Here is an 18,587-nt window from a genome sequence, read left to right as displayed (position 1 = left end):
TGGTCACAGTGAATCCATAGTGAACTTGCTGGGGGCTGAAACCCACTGGCAAGGCACTGGGTCACTGGGGTTGGTTGGTTTTTGAGGAGCCACGGTTCCTGACCTGCTGAGAGGCTGGTGTGGCCAGTGAGGAGTGTGGTTAGCAGGGGGCGGGGGTGGGGGGTAATGTAGCCCCTGTTGCCTTTACCTCTCTTTGCTCCTTTCTCCTTCATGCTAGCTGGAATGAGGATGTGAAGATTTAGCAGCTGTTTTTACCATGAGGCAGGAGTTTGAGGCCCTGACTGCAGAACCGCCAAACTCACTCGGACCTGTCGAGTCCATACCTGTAAGAGACATGAGCTTCTGTCTTATCTAAGCTACTGTTAGTTTGCTTCTTTTTCTGCAAGCTGAAAATAATCTTAAATAGAAAGGCCAAATGCATATTCTTCATCCAGGGCTATGGTTCTCAAACCCAGCTGAACCTTAGAATGCCTGGGTGTCCCTTAGCCCAGCTGAATAAGAATCGCTGGAGAGTGGGGCTGGGCATTGGTATTTGATTCTCTGTGGGTGATTCTAATGTGCAGCCACTGATCCTAGGGAGTCAGACAGGGTGTAGGAAAAGGATGTTCATAAAGGTTGGAGGAACCAGAAGAGCAAGCTGTGAAACCAAAGGAAGAGAGAGTCTGAGGGAAAAAAATAGACGGGCATCAGTAACAAGTGCCTTAACTGGAGGCTGGGAAGAAGTCATTGAATTAGGTCAGCAGGGCTCATTGGTGACCTGGGCGAGAGGCAGGAGGACAGGGTACTGTTTGACAGGGGCTAAGGGTGCTTTCGTGCTTAGGAAGTAGCAGAAGTCTGCTAGTGAGGGGAGGGAGAGAGACCATTGGCGTGATGGAATAGTGAGCTAATGTTTCTAATAATGGTAACTTTCCTTGAGTAATGGAAGGGCAAGCACTGTGTTAAGCCCTTTGCAGGTGTCACCATCTCCTTTCACAGCAATCCTTTCTCTGAGGTAGAGCCTATTATTTCAACTTTACAGATGTGGTAACTGGGATGCAGAGAGGGAATGACTAGCTCAAGGTCACGTGGCAGGTGTGCCATAGCCTGAACCCGAATCCAGATCTGCCTAATGCAGAGATAGGGCTACCCTGGGAAGGCTACCATTAGCATGGGGGGATTGGGAGGGAGCCTGTTCGTCGCCAGAGGTCAAGGAGAGGTTTGGGTGCAGCTCCTTGAGGAGGTGTCAGTAGTGGAAACGCAATGTTGGGGTTGCTCTTGGGTGGGAGGAGGAACCCTTTCTCCATCTGTGATGGGGTGAGAATGTGGGCAGTTGTTGAGGAAGGAAGTTGAGCCCTCCCATGGCACCCCCATCCTTTCAGGAAGGGAAACAGGGTTGCACAGGACCACAGGGGCCATAGGCACTCACTGAAGCTCACAACTGCAGTGGTTTGTCCTCAGCCAGAGGGCAGGGGAGTCTGCCTCTCTCTGACGTGATTCTGAGATCCTGGGATGTTGAGAAAGGACCCAGTTCCAGGTGCTCAGAGTGCTAAGCCAAGCAGAGCTGATTATTAAATGTCCCAGGGCACAGCTTCTGATAGAGACACAGGTGAGCTGCATCCTCCTCCCCTCCCCAGGACAGCCTGCCAGCAGAATCCTGTTGTGCCTGCAAATGAATTCCCCATGATCCCTAACTCTCTGATTCAAGTAGCTGTCCCTGGAGAAGAGCTCTTAGGGAGAACATTCAGCCCAGGCAGACTTTTATGGAAGGGAGGATAGCTGCCTGACCGCTGCCTGGACCTCCTTTCAAGTCTCCCCGAATTACTAAGTCAACTAGTGGGTGCTTAGGACATCTCAAGTTCAAAGACTAGCTGGCTGGAACCAGACATCTGAGGGACCATCAGGCACCTTAGCAGGCTGGGCTTATCAGGAGATTGGCTAGGGATCAGAAGGAATACATTTTTATTCTGTGAGCTACAGAGCACAGGATTCCTTCTTCTGATGTCAGGCCCATTGGTAGGTCTGACATTTGTGCAAGGTTCTTGGCTGTGGGGCTTGGACAGAAGGGAGTGGGGTGCAGTGGTTTGGACCTGGTTCCTTGGAGCTACAGGAAGTAGGGGAAGGTGGGGGGCTGGGTGGGTAAGTGGGGGCAAGGAGGAATGTGAGCAGGGCTTGCTTCTCCCCCTGTCCCTGCCTCAACAGAAGCTCTGCTTTTAATTTAATTTTATAAATTAGGGTTCCCATCAAAGTCATGTTTCATTAAAAAAAAGTTCTTTATTACTTTAGAAAAAAGCCTTAATGTGGCCGTTGAGTCCTTGGAGTGAGAAATACTGGGGTTTGGGTCCTAGATCTGACTAGACTTAGCACACACTTGGGTGCATCACTAACCTCTTTGAGTGTGTTACCTGGAAAACAGGAGGATCAAGTCTTTCTAATGGGAATGCTTGGAAGACCAAGTGAGATAATGTATGTAAAGCTCCTAGGACAGGGTTTGTCAGGACGATGTTTGTGATGGAGTAAGTCAATTGTTTTCAAAAGAGTTTTTCTCAGAGAGAGAAATCACAACCAAGAACTTGAGAGCCTACTATGTGGAGAGCATGTTCTCATTTTTCCCTTACAACCGTCCCTGAGTCATGACTCAGCCTAGCTCCTGTATAAGAGTTTTCCAGGACACAAGGAGGTGGAAAGCTATTCCAGGTAGAGAGAGTAGCATATGCAGAAGCAGAGGGAGACAGGGAGAGAGACTGTGTACATGTGTGTGGTAGGGAAACTCCAGTGCTCAGAAATTTCACGCAGGCTTTCTGTCCTCCCCAGGGCAGGTTGCCAGAAGATGCGGAGAGGCGCAGCTGCAGACAGCTGCTTGCACCCAACCTGCTGGAGTTCTCATTTCTTCTTGCACACCTGTCTGTTTAGAAGGGTGCAGGCAGACTGTGAAGCTCTGAGGAACTCTTCTCAGGGCTGAGGCTGGGGGAGAAATGTTGGGACAGCTGTTCTGGGCACCAGAATCCAACACCTGCTCCCCAGCCCTCTCAGTGGTGGGGCGCAGCTCCCGGGAGGAGAGACTGGGGAGCATGTGTGACCAAGACCCTCACAGCTGGGGTGTGGTAGGGCCCTGAGGGCAGGCTTTGAGGTGGAGGGCAGTGTTCCAGGGCCTTCATGGCAGCAAATTCCAGGGTCTGACTGGCTCAGAAGTTGGGGGTCTGTCTTTCCCCAGGAGCAGTGGGAGCTGGGGGGCTGGGTGGGTAAGTGGGGGTGGGGATACCGGTAGAGCCTGCAGGCCCTGCCTGCCATTTCCCTGAGCTCTCCCTGACCCAGCTCTGAGAAGGGAGCCCAGCATGGCATTGGGTGGACCTGGTACCAGTTGTGCTTCCCTGAACACAGGATCTGAGAGCTGGGGGACCCCAGACACCCAGACCCCATAGGGCCAGTCACTCCCCTGGAGTCGCTCCACGCCGATGTCTGGTTCCTAGTTTTGATCTCTTCTTCTCCACCGAGACAAGGCCCTGACAGCCAGCTTCACCTCTGGAAGGAAGGCCTCCCCAGTGGCTGTTCCTGGTGCCTGGCCCACTGCGGTCTGGGAATCTGCTTCTCCCAGAGAGGCTCCACCTAACCCCACCCAGATGCTCTGTACCCACCTTTGCCCTCATGATTAGACTCTCAGGCGCAGTGTGGATTAGACTCAATTCACCACCTCTCCCTGGATCCAGCTAGTATTTTAGAACCCAAACTGTCCCCAGTTTAGCCACATGCAAAGCAGAGTCCATCTCCTGACCGGTTCTCCCTCTTCCTCAGTCTCATAGGTGTGTGTCTGAGTACCGTGATCATGCTGTAATGCATGAATGTTCACCGAGGTCGTCATGTGTGGCTGGGCCCTGTGCGCTGGGTGGCTCTGTGTCCACCGTGAATGTGAACATGCCTGATGTGTCAGTGAGGGGGTCAGATATGCATGATATTCAGGTACACAGGTATGTGTCTATGTACATGTACAGAGCTCTCCAATATGTATGACTGCATGTGAACATATATGTATATGGCTATCTAACCATGCGTTTGTGAAGGTCCTTGTCTGGGATGGACCTTCAGCTCATTTTGAAAGAAAAGGGGACAGGAGTCCAGTCTTACTTCCTGTAGTCCCACTGGGAACCGGGCTAGCTTGTGACCAAAGGGGTGGTGGTGAGGGGCCTCCCAGCCTTCTGGACTCTCTCTGCCTAACACTCTGGCATGTCCCCAGCTGTTGGCTCTGAGAGTTTGAACATTACCTGTTGCCTTGGCCCAGCCCCTGTCCCTTTCCCTTGGAAAGTGTATACCTGCAAAAGGTAAAGCAGTCAGTGCCCCCCAAATTCAGTCTGGATAATGGTGCCCACCCTTCTGGAAACCACCTGTGTGGCCCATGTAGGCCCTTCCCTTCCACTGCTAGTGTCGGGGTTTCCCTCTGTGGGCCAGAAGGGCCCAGGGATGGGGGTCCTGGCCTGCTGAGGCTGTTGGTGAGGCCTGAGTTTGGAGGCACTCCCACGGGCCCTAGGCTGTGTCTGCGTGCACGTCTAGAGCTTCCCCTTCCCTCCTTTGGGCAGGGGAACACGTGTAGGGAAATTACCAATTTAAATAGGAAATGCAAGCCATTTGGATGGAACCCCAGGATGGCAGTTTGAGAGCTCATTCTCTGCCCCGTGGGGGTTTGATTACAACCAACTTGGCTGATAACGTGCAGAGAGGGCCAGAGAAATGGTTTCCAAGGAAACTCAGATCTTTCTAAGCCCCTTCCGGCTCAGGTGGGAGCCAGGGCTGGTCAGGAAATTAGAGGTTGTGCTCAGTTCCTCAGTGCTCTCTGCTCCCTGTGAGCCCCCTGCCCACACTCCGCCTGTGCCCACTCTACCCCTACACGCTGCACCTGACCTGTACTTCCATTCTGTCCACAACAGTTGTTCCGCTCTTAGTCGGTTTGTTCCCTCCATCACCTTTTTTATCTCAGCCTTTGTCTGCACAGACTTAAACATTTGGAAAAGTTGGCAAATAGTAAGAAAAAACAAAAACAAAACAAAAAAATGCTGCTAATGGCTGCTATTCAGATAACACTCAGTATGTTCCAGAAAGTTCACAGTATTTGCTTTTCTTATTTCCAACATCAAAGGGACCCTGTGGCAGAGAGGATACTACAGGTTCATCAACCCCCCTTCCTTTCTCCTGGAACTACATTTCCCAGCATCCCTTGTTAGGTCAAGACTTGTGACTGAGTTCTGGCCGGTGGACCATGAGTGGGAGTAATGCATGCCACTTTCATGTCTGTCCCCTAAAAATATCATGCACAGTCTTCTACACACATTTGCTCACTCTTTCTTGTTGTGGTCCACTGAAACAGAAAATCCCGGGAAGGACTCTGAGACCTGGGGATGGTAGAGCCACTGAATCAAAGTCCTTTGTAATCTCACTTAGTAGCCCCTTGGCCCCTGCTTACCCTCATGGAGTGTAATGTTATGTTTTTTAAGCCACTGAGATTTTGGGGTTGTTTAGTAAGCAGTAATACACTTGCCTGTTAATACAAAAATCTGAAAAAGGAGTATTTGTATCCCTATTTTTCCAAGGGGAAATGGACTCATAGATGCTAAGTAACAAGGTCATGCAGCAAATAAGTGACAAGTCTGAGATTTGAGCTGGGTTGTGTCTTTTCTACTATGCCAGGACAGCAGGATGACTGCCCCTGTATAGAATTTGTATAGAATTTGCATTGACCTTTTTCTGTCTTTTGATGAGTCACAGAAAGAAAGACACAGAGTAGGACTAGGGAATGGAGTGGGCGGGCAGGTGTGTGGAGAGGCACATCACAGCAGCCAAGAGAGGCAGAGTTTCCAGGAAGAGGTGGTCATTGTGTCTAATGAGACCCAGCCAGGTGGAGGAGGAAGAGGCTGAGAAAAGACCATTAAATTTAATGAGCTAGGTGACAGTTGCAGCTGAGTGATGGGGCAGATGCCAGATTGCTGTGGGTTTGAGAACAAGTTGGTGCTGTATTGGCAAAAGGGAGGAGAGAAATAAAGGATAGTTTTAAGCAGGGGCCAGGGCAGGGGAAGGAATTTTGAGGGGAGAGTCAGTGATTAGGAGGAGATTAAAGACAAAACACAGAATCATGACCTATATAACGCAAAGCACCAGAATATGATGCTTCCCTCTTTCTGCCTTGTTCTGGTCAGCTAGACTGACCGGCCAGGAGGCAAGGAGGGGAGAGGGGTGGACACAGCCAGCAGGTCACACAGCATTAACTACGCTGCAAGGCTGTCTCCTGAGGGGCTAGAGCATGGGCAGCTGAAGTATTGTGATCAGAGAGCCTGAAATTCTTCAGAATTTTCTAAAAGATTATCCCTTTTTATCTCTGTATTAAAGTCTATAAAATTTTCTTCTTATCCCTCCCAAGTTTTCTTTTTCAGCTTTTACTGAGGTATAATTGACAAATAGAATTGTAAAATATTTAAAGCATACAATGTAATGATGTGATATATCACACATTGTAAAAGGATTCCCAGCATTAAGTTAATTAACACATCCATCACCTCACACAGTTACCTTTTCTTTTTTTTGGGGGGGGTGAGAACTCTTAAGATCTGCTGTCTTAGCAAATCTCACTTATGTGATACAGATTTATCAGTTATAGTCACCATGCTATACATTAGATCCTCAGGCCCTATTATAAGACTGTCCATTTGACTGGATTAAGATATTAATGCCAATAAGCTGAGATGACACACTTGAGGAGTAGAGGGGGTAGCTGCCTGTACAGCACCTACAAGAAGTTTCTAGACCCAGTGCCAGAGCTTGTTACTTATGCCCAATGTCCATTCTCTCCCAGCCTCCCTTGCAGCTAGGTGTGGCTATGTACTTAGTTCTTGCCAAGAGGAATGTGTGCAACTTCCATTCAGCTCACACCCATGTACAGAAGCTGTTTGCACTGAATATTGGAAAGGGAAGCCTTTCCCTGGGACGGAATTTGGAAGTGCTAGTGATGAGCCAGCTGTGGTTATATGGACAAAGGCGAGACTCTGAGGGACGGCAGAGCAACCAGACAGAGGAAACTTGGCCACTCAAGACTCTATGGAAAAGAACAGTCTACTGCTCTGGCCTGTCTCTCTCTCTGGGCTCTCATGTGGGAGAGCAAAGAACTTCCATTTCTTAAAGCCATGATATTTATGAGTCTCATTGTTAAGGTAGCTTGGCCTACACCTTAATTAGTATTCCCTTTTTGTCCCTATCCATGTCTCTTTCCACTGTGTGTTCACCATTCAGCAGTTGCCCATCCACCCCACCCTCCCATTCCTTCCCTAATTTTTCTTCTCTCCCCACTTCTCTGGCCATATTCTCAGTCTCCTCCTCATGTCCAGGACTTCTTCACTTCCCTCTACTCCTCTGTTTGCTTTAGAGCCGCCCCGCCCCCACCAATGTTAGCGTTTCCCACGGTTCTGTCCTTGACCTCTCTCTTCTCTCCTCTCCACATTCTATGTACTTGCTTTGCTCAGTCTCATTTACTTCCTCAGTTTACTTCCCACTTGATAACACCAGATCTGTACTTCCAGCTTGAGTTCCCTGGGCTTCAGATTGAAGACCTATCTGCCTAATGGGCACCACTTCTTTTGTGTCCCACAGGTCACCCTGGAGATGCTGCATTATACAACTCCAGGGGACTCTGTGTACTGGGTCTCCTCAATTCAAAATATCCTTATCAGTTAGGAAGCTTGCAGCTGTATGTAGCAGAGCACCCAACTCAAAGTGTCTTAAGCAATAAAGAAGTGTATTGGCTCACATAAGAGACTAGGTTGAGCTTTTGGGAAACCTGGTGCAGTGGTTCAACAAGTTCATCCAGGATGCAGGTTTTTCTCTCTCCATTGTGCTCTTCTCCTGGAATTGCCTTGTCCCACCCATGCTTCCTGAGGTGCTGCTCTGTCAGGAGGTGCTAGGACTACTCGTCTCCTTATTCTTATCAGGAGAGAGCTCCTCTCCCAAAACTGTTGAGAAAGGTGACTTCTTATGGTCTGAATGGGCCAACTGATGATCTCTACACCAGTAAAGTCTCAAAGGGAATACTACGTGCACAGTGGCTTAGACCAATGCTCTGCACCAGTCATTGGCAGGGGGATTATTGTGGGATGAGCTTATCATGATTGCGTGATAGGAGTCATGGTGCACCCTGGATCTGTAGTTCCTCAGATTGCATTTCTTTGACAGAGGGCAGAGGGGTTGAGTGGATGTTGGGCTGTCAATTACAAGGTCAACTGCATTATCAAAATCTAAATTAATTATGTCAACTCATTCCCTTCAACCCAGACCTTCCCCCTGTATTCTTTGTTTCAGCTAATGGGCCCACCATTAACTCACTACTTTAACCAGAAAGAAGAAACCTTCGCTTTCTGTTTGTGACCCCTCACTCAATGATTTATGCAATCACCAAGACCCAGAGCTTTTATCATGAGTGTTCCCCTCGTATCTGCCATCACTGTTGGTTTCCTTTCTCTGTTCCCAACACCCTCCAACCTACCCTTGCTGCAGCAACCAGAATGAACTTTCTAAAATGCAGATATGATCTTTCTTGTCATCCGCCTTTGCTAAAACCCTTCACTGGCTTCATACCCTATACAGGATACAATCCAGCCTTTTCCCAGATGGTTGGGGGCTAAGCAGGATATAGAGAGCTTTATCTTGGCTACAAAGGGAGCATAGCTAATACTGACACATGGGGATGTCTGTAAGTGTTTGTGGAACTAAGTGGAACACTGTGTGGTGTGTTTGCCTGGGTGTAAGGACCTGATGAGAGGGTGTGCAGTTTAGGCTTTGAGCCCCGGGTATACAGCAAAGTAGCTTGAAGTTTGAGAAAGACCAGAATTTACACAAGCATTGTGGATTGTTCTGTTTTTGATTGTAGTCCGCTGAGTAAAGAGCTTTGGTTTAGAAGTTTGACAACTGGGGTTGGGTTCCAATTCTGAGATAATTCTCTGCTGCAGTAGGCAAGTTGTTGAACTCCCCAGTCTCAGTACCTTCCTCTGCAAATGAAAAGAATCATATTATCCATCTCAAAAATGGGTTGTGAGGATGTGATGAGATGATACCCATGATGCACATGGTAAATGTGTGATAAATGTTGGTGGCTATTGTTATTACTTAATTGAAATCTAATATAAATTAAAAATATTAATTTAATTTCCTAATAATAGTAATATGAATTGTTAATATAAATTACTAATATAAAATATTAGTAATATAAGTTACTAGCAGATTAAGAGATGTTTTACCACTACAAACTTCTTTTATAAGAGGATGAATTAATAACATTTCCTCTCAAGAATGAACACAAGTTTTCCTACTGATTGTCTTCAATGTGTTAAAATTTGGGATGAGACATCTTTTGAGTGTGAATTTTTTTATATCACTGGTTTAAAGAGTTAAAATCCATTACAAATGAAAATACAGCCCAAAATTTAGGGAGCCTGGAACACTTCTGAGGAGTGCTAAATTCCGTGAAACATAATTTAAAAACCGTGGGCGTAGCCCTGTGCTGTACAATCTGGTAGCCACTAGCCATGTGTGGCTGTGGAGTACCTGCGACTGGCCAGTCCAAACTGAGAGGTACTGTAAGTATAAAATAAGCATGGAACTCCAAAGACTTAGTACAAAAAAATTTAAAATCTCATTAAGTTTTTATATTGATTACATATTGAAATAATATTTGAGATATATTGGGCTAAATAAATATATTAATTCCACCTGTTTCTTTTTATTTTTCAAAATGTGCCTACTAGAAAATTTAACATTAGGTATGAGGCTTGAGTTACATTTCTACTGAGCAGGGCTGATCTAGACTAGCTTTAGCATCACCTCCTTCTCCAGTGTGAAATGCATTGTCTCTCTTTCTGCTTTGCTCTTTTAACTGGTTTCAAAGATTTCTAGCATCCACTTTTTGCAGATGGCCTTTGGCCAGAGGGCTGTGATTCTCTCTAGGTGTCTGAAATCTCAATTAGAACTTCCTTGGCCCTTGCTGCCATGTATTGTGGGTGGAGCTGAGACTCAGGAGCGCAGCCTGATGTCCCTGGAGGCTTCATTAGGGCCAGTCCTTGTGTGTAGAACTCAACCGAGCCATTGGCTGAGTGGGGGCGGCCAGGTGCAGAGCCAAACACATTTTGTGTGTCTCTGGGGGCTGCTGCTTCACCAAATAACTGCTCTTAGATTTCGGCCCCACTGTAGTGGCATGCAATTGCGCAAATATGGGCTTTGGGGACAGAGAGGTTCTCATCCTAGCTCAACCTTACTAAATGCGTGACACTGAGCTTGTTTCTTGAGCTCTTTGTGCCTCAGTTTCCTCTTCTGTGAAATGGGGGCAATACCAACCTCAGAATTTTGGTAGACTTAAATGGGATGTGCATTTAAACTGACTAGCCTAGTGCCTGGCATATGTGTAGCTATGCAGTGGATCTTACTTCTCCTCTCCAACCCATTCTCCACACTTGGTGGGCAATAAGTTTTGGTAAAGGGTGGGGAAGAGCAGGCAGACCGAAAGAGCTCAGAACAGAAAGGCCAAGGGGAACGAGGTAATGCCTCCAGGCTGCCCATTTTTGCCCATGGCTAATCCTGAGGGAGGAGACAGGGCTGGGGCTGCTGGGAGCTCTAGGTTAATGAGGAATTGGAGCCCACTCCACTGCTGTCACCATTGATTTTTCATTTTAGGCAGCTTGCAAGCTGCCCTAGGAATCAATGTTGGGAGGTGAAAACAAATTTCTAAAATTATCCTGGAATATATTGCAAGAAAAACCTTTTGTACAATAATTGTAATGAAGCAAACACTAGAGGAAGGCATTATAATGGGAATGCAGGGGACAGGCAGTGCCCCTGAGCTCACTGCCTCAGCATGTGGGTATCAGCCCCTATGCATAACGATCCCATCTGCTGGGAAATGCATGCCATCCATCAATACACAAAAGCATGCCCAGCACATTCCAGCACCTTGTGGGTCCTATTATGTAGCTGTTAAACTAGCAAGAAAGGATGGCCACGCTAAGAGCTGACTTTGGGATGGCGGGGAAGGAGGCGCATATATTTAAACCCTGCTGGTGGTCCAAGAAATTGTTCCACCCTGCTGGAGGGCATTTTCCTGGTAAATGCCAGGAAACCATTTAGATTTTTGGCTAGGCTACTCTGCTGGGCAGTTGGGTGTAACCATTTGCCCTGGGTTAGGAATCCCAGACATGCCAGTTTTCTGCTCACTTTTCATGACTGTATCTGAGGCCCATAAACTTATTCTGAAGTGAGTACTCTCACTGAAGTCCAAATGTCTGTGTGTCTTATTTTGCAGCTCCCCCATTGACAGGCTATAGGAAGGAAGGAAATAAACACTGAATTTCAGGAAAATCATTTTGTGCCAGGAGACATGCCCCTGGGGCCCACCGTGATGTATCTGAAGAGCTTCTGGGAAAGGTGTGGACAAATGAAGGGTGAGGACATTTATTATGACTTCTGTGACTCAGAGATGATAGAAATGAGTTGAAGAAAACTCCGTGGACCTCCCACTCTATGTCATCTCTGGATGTTCTAGTACAACTAATCATCTGAGCTAGAAGTTTCTTGGTCTGTTGTGTGCTTGCTGTGGGACTGGGAAATCATTACAATGCATAGCAGCTGGGAGAACTCATGTTTAAGGCCCCAAATCTGCCAGAGGAGCCAGTCATCAGTTGGGTGAAAATATCCCCACATTTTCTCCTGCAAAGTAGACTCCAAGGAAATAACCATGAAGGAAAACAAACAAATATTTGCACACTCATCTGTAGCTGCCTACTTTGTAAATATAAAATATTGGAAATAACCATGGAGGTCTAGAGGCATGGTGGCATCGCAAGGTGCTATGGGGAGCCTCAAAGTGAATTAACTGGGTGAGGTGCTCTAGCCTGAAGGAGTACAGAGCCATCTGTCCCCTGGGACTGCAGTTAGGTTAAATGAGGGCATTGGACATTGGAAGAAAGGCGTTATGTTGAAAATAATCAGGATTTTATAGATGTTGATTTTAAGTGCCACAGGACCATAGACTCATAGTTCCAGAAGGGCCATTAGTGGTAATCTGGTCTAATTCTCCATATCACTAATTAATTAGTTAATCCAACAGATTATTTTTCTGAGCATCTACTATAATTCAGGTATGTGCTAAGGACCTGGGGAAATAATGTTGAACAACCTAAAATCCTGACCCTCATGACCTTTGAAGTTTAGGGCACAAATCCTTTCCATACTACTTCTGACAACCAGTGACTGTCCACTGACTGGCATACCTGCTCCTGGGAGACCATGGCTCCCTGAGGTCAGTGCCAGTCCATCGTGGGACCTCACTGGCTGGAACTTGACTTGTGCCTCTCTTGATCCTTCCCTGTTAAAAGCTGACTCTGCCCTCTGGGTTCACATTGAACAGGTCTCTTCCTCCTCCCGACTAACATGTGTGGTTCAAGGTGGGACAGGTATCTAAAAGCCCTATCCCAGAGTGCTTGGTCACACCCAGGAGGAGAAGTGTGCTCAGTGGCCTTTCCTCTCCCAGACCTGCAGGTGGACCTTTCTCTGGTGCTCTGCTCTCCAAGTCCACTGCCACAGGCTTTACTCCCCAAAATAAATTTTCCGAAGGCATGATAGAAGCTTTGGCTGACCTAATCTGGTCTGGCACTCAAGGAGTCATATTTCTTTTCGGTTGTTCAGTTCTTGATGAGAGGTTGCTGAAACTGCGTCCCCTGGAGGCTGGGCTGGGTTGAATGGGAGGATGTGGCTAAGTTTTTGATAATCACTCTGTGCTAACTTTCCTAGTTTTCTCCCCAACCCAATCTCATGTTCCTTGATTTCCCCAAACCTGAAGTCGAACTTTCTTTACTTTCTATGAGAGAGGGTCTTAATTCCAGGGTCTGAGGGTCTGAAATTCAGTCCCGATGGCCCCCACATTCAGTCCCAAGGGGGCCTTCCCAATTTCTCACAAGAAGATCAGGGACCTTAGTCAATTAGAACCCCTGGGGGCCAGTCCAGACATTGAGGATTCCCAGAGTGGGTCTGCTGGGAATGCTTTGTGCTTGGAAGCACTCGCAATATTTGCTGGGAAGTTGTCTCTTTGCAGACTTATTCCTGGGTCTATTGTCTCCAGCAAGTTCTAGGGCTTCTGTGGACTGGGTGTTCGTGGGCATGTTCCTGGACCTCTCTGAGCCTTGTCTATGAAATGGAGAAAACAGTGGTAGAATTACTGAATAAGATGACAGATTAAAAGAACTTAGTGCACTTCCAGGCACACTGTAAGCACTCAGAATGTTTGCTCTCACCATGTGTCACTAAGTGGTCCTTTGTTAGAGAGAGGTTCTTAGAGCTAGACTCAAGATCCCAGGCTCAGGTGTGCCAAAGAAGAGTAGAACTTTCTCCAACTTTTTAGACACTAGAACTCTTCATGTTTGAGGATTGCATTGGCTTTCCAAAACCTTCAAAAACTTCACACACTTAACAAGACCTCACCCTATACCCAAGTCACCTCTAATAGCACCCAGAGACTGCCAAGTTTACATTTTGGTGTGTATCTTCCCAGCTTTTTTTTCAATCCTTTCTTAAAAAAAATTGGCTCAGACTGAACTTCTTGCTTTGTAAACTACTGTTGTTTACTTAATATTTTCCTATGTCATTTAATAGATTCTCATGCTATTATTATTTTAAGGAATATATAGCTGTCAACTGTACAGATGAACCATACACACTGGACATTAGATTTTTTCTGATATTATGCTATTATAGACAATGCTGTGAGGAACATTCTAGATTATTCTTTTAGTGTCATGGCTATCTTAACTGTGTTGACTAAGGCTCCAAGTCTTATTAAAACCTGCTGCTGTTAAGTCCCATTACTGTCCTGCCCACCTCAGTCCTATTCTTGAACAGTTATTGTTTTGAAGCCAAGTTCAGGACCTGCCATTTATCTGTGTTTTGTTTTATCTTATTAGATTCAGCCCATCAGCCCAGCCTGTCTAGAGCCATCTGGATCCTGTCGCTGTTTTGCAATCTGCCCATCATTTTTATTTTCATTTTTAATCAACTACAAATTTGGTAAACAGGTCCTCTATGTTTTCAACTAAGTCATTAATAAAAATGTTGTATAGGTCAAAGTTGAGGCCAGAACTCAGTGGCTGGCCACCAAAGACCTTCCAGGAGTGATTAGCCCTCATGGGGTTCAGCAAGTTACAAATTCTCCTAATTGAACCAGCATTCAGCTCACCTCCTCCTGTAAGCTTATAATAAAGTTCATAAAACAAAGTTGGACCAGATGGTCTCGACATCCAGGCTCAGGCAAGGGGAACCATCCTCAAAAGCAGAAGCCCAGGTTCCGGATGGAGAATTGGGCTTCCATTGTTTCTGTTTTAAGTGGGGCACTTGGCCACCTGGCCTACTTACTGCTTTCTCAGTGGGACCCAGGCTAAGGGCTCCCCAGGGTTACTGGCCCCCCCATCAGTCAGTGATGCCTTGCCGAAATGGCTGATAAGACCAGCTGAACCCTGGCAGGAGTGAAATCCCATGCTGAAGGAGCCCAGCTGGGCAGTAGCACCTCTGGGTGCTGCATCAGAGCCTCAGCCCTCCCCCCATGCAGCTCTGAGTGACAGACACCATGGGTGTGGGCCACTTCCCAGGCTTTCACCATCTGGGGGAGCAACCTGGTGCTCTAAGGTAGTTTAGGGCCTGGCAGAAACACAGACTCCAGTTTTGGTACTTATCAGCTGTGTGACTGTGGGCAAGTCCCTTCCCTTCCTCCAAATCTCAGTGTCCTGTCTGTTAAATGGGGATGAATATTATTTCCCTTGTAGGGGCTTTGTATGTGAAATTAATAAGATAAAGTAGAAATAACATATATGGTACAGTGGGGGCACACTGGTGATGAACGGGCTAGATTTGGCCAGCAAATGGGTTTTGTTTGGCCTTACAGCATTTAAAAAAAATTTGACTCCGTTTCCAAGAATCAGGAGATTCCACTTAAAACTCTGGATTCTGACTTCTCTTGAAAAACCAAAGGGCTACCTCCCCAGCTTCCTGCATGTGGCTGCAGTGTGATAGACCACTAGTGACCACTGCCTTTCAACAGGCACCCTTCCCGTCTGCCATGGTCTCCTCTGCTCACAATGCATGTGCCTGGGCCCTTATACCCAGCTTGACCTGCCAGCTTGACCTGCTTTCTTTCCAGGCCAGGGTTCTGGAGGCAGTTAGTTCATCAGCCCGGTATGATGTAGAAGAGTACTGGCTCAGGAATTGAATTGCTTAGCTTTCTTGTGACTGCTAGTGCCTCGAGTTCCTTTTGCATCAAATTGGCATAATGAGGGTTGTTACAAAGACTGTCCACTGAAGCTCTTGGCTGGCACCATTGCATAGCCGTCCGTGGTGACTTCAGCTGGGAGACCAACGGGAAACTGGTGGAGCCAGGGGGGTTCCAAAGTGCAGAGAGGCAGCAAGCACAGCAGCTGTCTCCTGGCCCATCCTTCAGTCAGAGGCCTGGGAAGCCGTTCTAGAGGGAAGGGGTGATGGCGTTCCCCATAGATAAAGGTACAGAGGTGGGAGAAGATGCCATCTGTTACGGAGCACCCTGTCCCTACTCTGGTGTGTCCTCCAGTCTCCTCGGTCCACTTCTCGCCACGGGCACTCCTGGGTTATATCTCTCCCTGCAAGCCCATTCTTTCTTCTCACTTTAGTGGATTAGGGGCTCTTCTGGATTTTCCGAGAACCCAGAACCACTCCTGTAGACCTCAGATGAGCAAATAATTCCTGGAAGAGTGCAGCCTCACCAGGCTACAGGTAGCAAGCCTCTTGGAAACCAGAGCTTGTGGGTGCCCAGAGCAGCCCAGTGTGGTGCTCTCCGGTGGCAGTGGGGGAGCCACTCATCACTTCTGCCTGCCCAGCAGTTTGAAAGTGCTGGGCCAGGGAACCAGCTGGCTCTGTCTGTTGGCCCAGAGCCCTGGTCTGCTGTACCAGCTTGTACCTAATCTCCTCTGGCTGTGTGTTATCAGCAGGTTTCAAAGCTGCCTCGCCTCTCCGCATTCCAGTCCCAGCTATAGACCTCCCTTCTCGGGGGAGCATTAATGGACCCACTGGGCACAGCTGTTGGGGCCGCCAGGATCTGATGTCTGCCTGCCCTGCAAGCGTTTCCCACATTGGTGGGGCCACCAAGCCTACACCTCCTGAGGCATTCTCTTCTCTCTTCAGGGTGTGAACACCTTCACACTTGAGCTCCCTACCCAATGTTTCTCTGTAAATTCACCCACACTTTCCTCTTCCCTCCTGCCTTGGAGGCTGATAGTTCAGGTCAGTATCCTGTGCACCCCTACTGTGCACTGCCTTGTGGATGGCATTGTGAGGACGAGGTCTCCCTTCTGCTCTCCAAGTTTACTACTGTGGCTGCTCCTTCTGTAGAGCCAGCTGTGCCGTGTGCTCTAGATCAGGGGTTGGTAAACTACTGCCCAGCGCCAAATCCAGCCCTCTCTCTGTTTTTTATAAATAAAGTTTTATTGGAAACAGCATGCTTATTCATTTAGGGATTGTCTATGACTGCTTTTGCATTGCAATAGCAGTTGAGTAGCTGTGACAGAGACTGCAAGGCCAGTAGAGTGGAAATGACTTTTTCTGACCTTTTAGAGAAAAAGTCTCCAGATCTGTGGTCTAGACCTCACGCCTTCCTGCTTATTCCTGCTCCCGGGAACTCATGCTGTGACTGATCCCTCTCTCTTCTGTGTCTTCAACCTCTGGATCTCCAAGGACTCCTTTCTCTCTGGTCCAGGTTGCTTGCCTGGGCCCTACAAAACCTCCCTTTCTCTTCTCACTGCCAGGTTTCTTGAAGGAGTTGTCCACACTTACTGTCTCACTGCCTCCCTGTGTTGACAGCCAAGGAGGTTAGGGTGTCTGCTTTCCTGGCACTGATGGCCACTCTCTGGAGGAGCCTGGGAGGAGTCTGAGGGGCCTGCTGAGACCCCTCCCTCCCTATGGGGCCCCAGTCACCCACCACTCTTGCTTCTGGTGCTCCTGGGCTCATTGGCGATGCCGGGAGCTGGGAAGGAAGTGGGGTGATGAAGAGGAAAGAACACAGGCTAGGGTATCAGGCAAGCCTGGGGGACCCTGCACTGCTGCATTGTGACCCTGTGTTGATCCCCTCACCTTATTGACCCTTCTTATCTCCACAACAGAAATGACATTGCTTGCCTCTGGATCACTGTGACAATGGAAGTGCTCAGCACCTGGTACCTAACAGGCTCCCCCTTCTCATCTGCCATCAGTCTCAAGCAGGGAGCCCACTCCCGGACCTGCTGGAAGAGGACAGAGGCCAGGCGGTGCCAGCAGAATGCCGCAGGAGCTCAGAGGCAGAGGAGGCAGCCGCCCACTGCCTGTCCTGTTTCTAGACTCTGGATTCCCGCACAGGACCCTCCCCAGCTGGTCCTTTCTTTCCCATGGATGGGGCTGGGGGCAGCGAGTGAGTGTGCCCATCTGATGGCGGGCTGCAGAAGATGGCAGCGACAGGGCTGAGGGGCTTCCAGAAGCACAGGTGTGGGGCCTGGCAGAGGAGGCCCGGCTGGTTGCTATGGAGAGAGAAATGTTATGCAGTTAACTTGGTTGACTGGCGGCCTTGAGAAATACCCATGTCCCTCCGGGGCCTCAGAGCCATCCATCACTCCAGAAAGGCTCTTTTCATGATGAGAGTTATCTATTTGGCTAATAAAACTGAAATCACAGTTCCTTACATACAGACAGCCCTTCTCTCTTTATACATTTTATGGAGCCCTCTTCAGTTTATAAGGAGCCTGAGGCTTCATTCTGCTTAGCTTTAACTCTGCCACTGAGACAGGCATTTGGAGCATATATTGTGGGCTGGGCAAAGAGGGCGAGGTTCTGAGTATGGAGGGGTGAGGGGTGGAGGTCGCCTTGGACAGGAGTAACATCCTCTTCTGCAATGGGAAGGAAGGGGGCAAAGACGGATGAAAATACAGGTTAGTGTGAAGGTTGCTGACGACCACTACACATCTGCTCCAGGCATTTGGCATACATCTGTTCATTTATCACAACAGAATTCTTTTGGTTGCAAGTGACAGAACTACAGTGGAAACTGGCTTAGACAGACATGGTTATTGGCTCAGGTGTCCACGTTACAGGGAGGGCTGTGTTGACAGGGCATTTGGAGTCTCTTTTTCATGCTGTGTAGAAAAAGGCCACCAGCTGCTCCCAACCACTTGGGGAAATTTGCTCTTTTCCTGGCTGTTGTTCGAAATATCTCAGGGAAGGGCTCTGGTTGGTTCATGCCTAGTCATGTGCCTACCCCCTGAGCCAATCACTGTGGCCAAGGGAGAGTCATGTCAGAAGGGCAGCTGGCAGCTTCTATTCCGCAAAATGTTAGAACCGGGGTGTGAAGGCCGGTGCTGTTGTTTCTCAGAGGAGTGGTGGTGGTGATATTGGTAGCACAGAAATACCCCTAGATAGCCAACTTAGATTTTTTTTTTTTGTTTTCTTCATTTAACAAGATTTGATTAGTACCAGCTGCATGCCAGGCATTGTTTTACCACCGTGGGTTACTGTGACCAAGAAAAAGTCCCTACTTACCTGAAGCTTACAATTTT

The 18,587-nt window shown here is 48.0% G+C and overlaps 1 long non-coding RNA gene across 2 annotated transcripts; it reads left to right on the top strand.

The window, feature by feature from the left end:
• Positions 1-217: 217 nt before the first annotated feature.
• Positions 218-17,701, top strand: LOC118966983 (uncharacterized). 2 transcript variants are annotated; one of them, XR_005053737.2, is made up of 4 exons: positions 218-325; positions 11,297-11,435; positions 13,950-14,052; positions 17,166-17,701. It is a non-coding gene; the product is annotated as an uncharacterized lncRNA (long non-coding RNA). The 2 variants fall into 2 exon arrangements; XR_012130108.1 differs by lacking the exon at positions 13,950-14,052.
• The last annotated feature ends 886 nt before the right edge of the window (positions 17,702-18,587 follow it).

Source organism: Manis javanica, chromosome 4, assembly GCF_040802235.1.
Source record: "Manis javanica isolate MJ-LG chromosome 4, MJ_LKY, whole genome shotgun sequence".
Lineage (NCBI taxonomy): Eukaryota > Metazoa > Chordata > Mammalia > Pholidota > Manidae > Manis > Manis javanica.
This window is presented reverse-complemented; position numbering and strand designations above follow the sequence as displayed.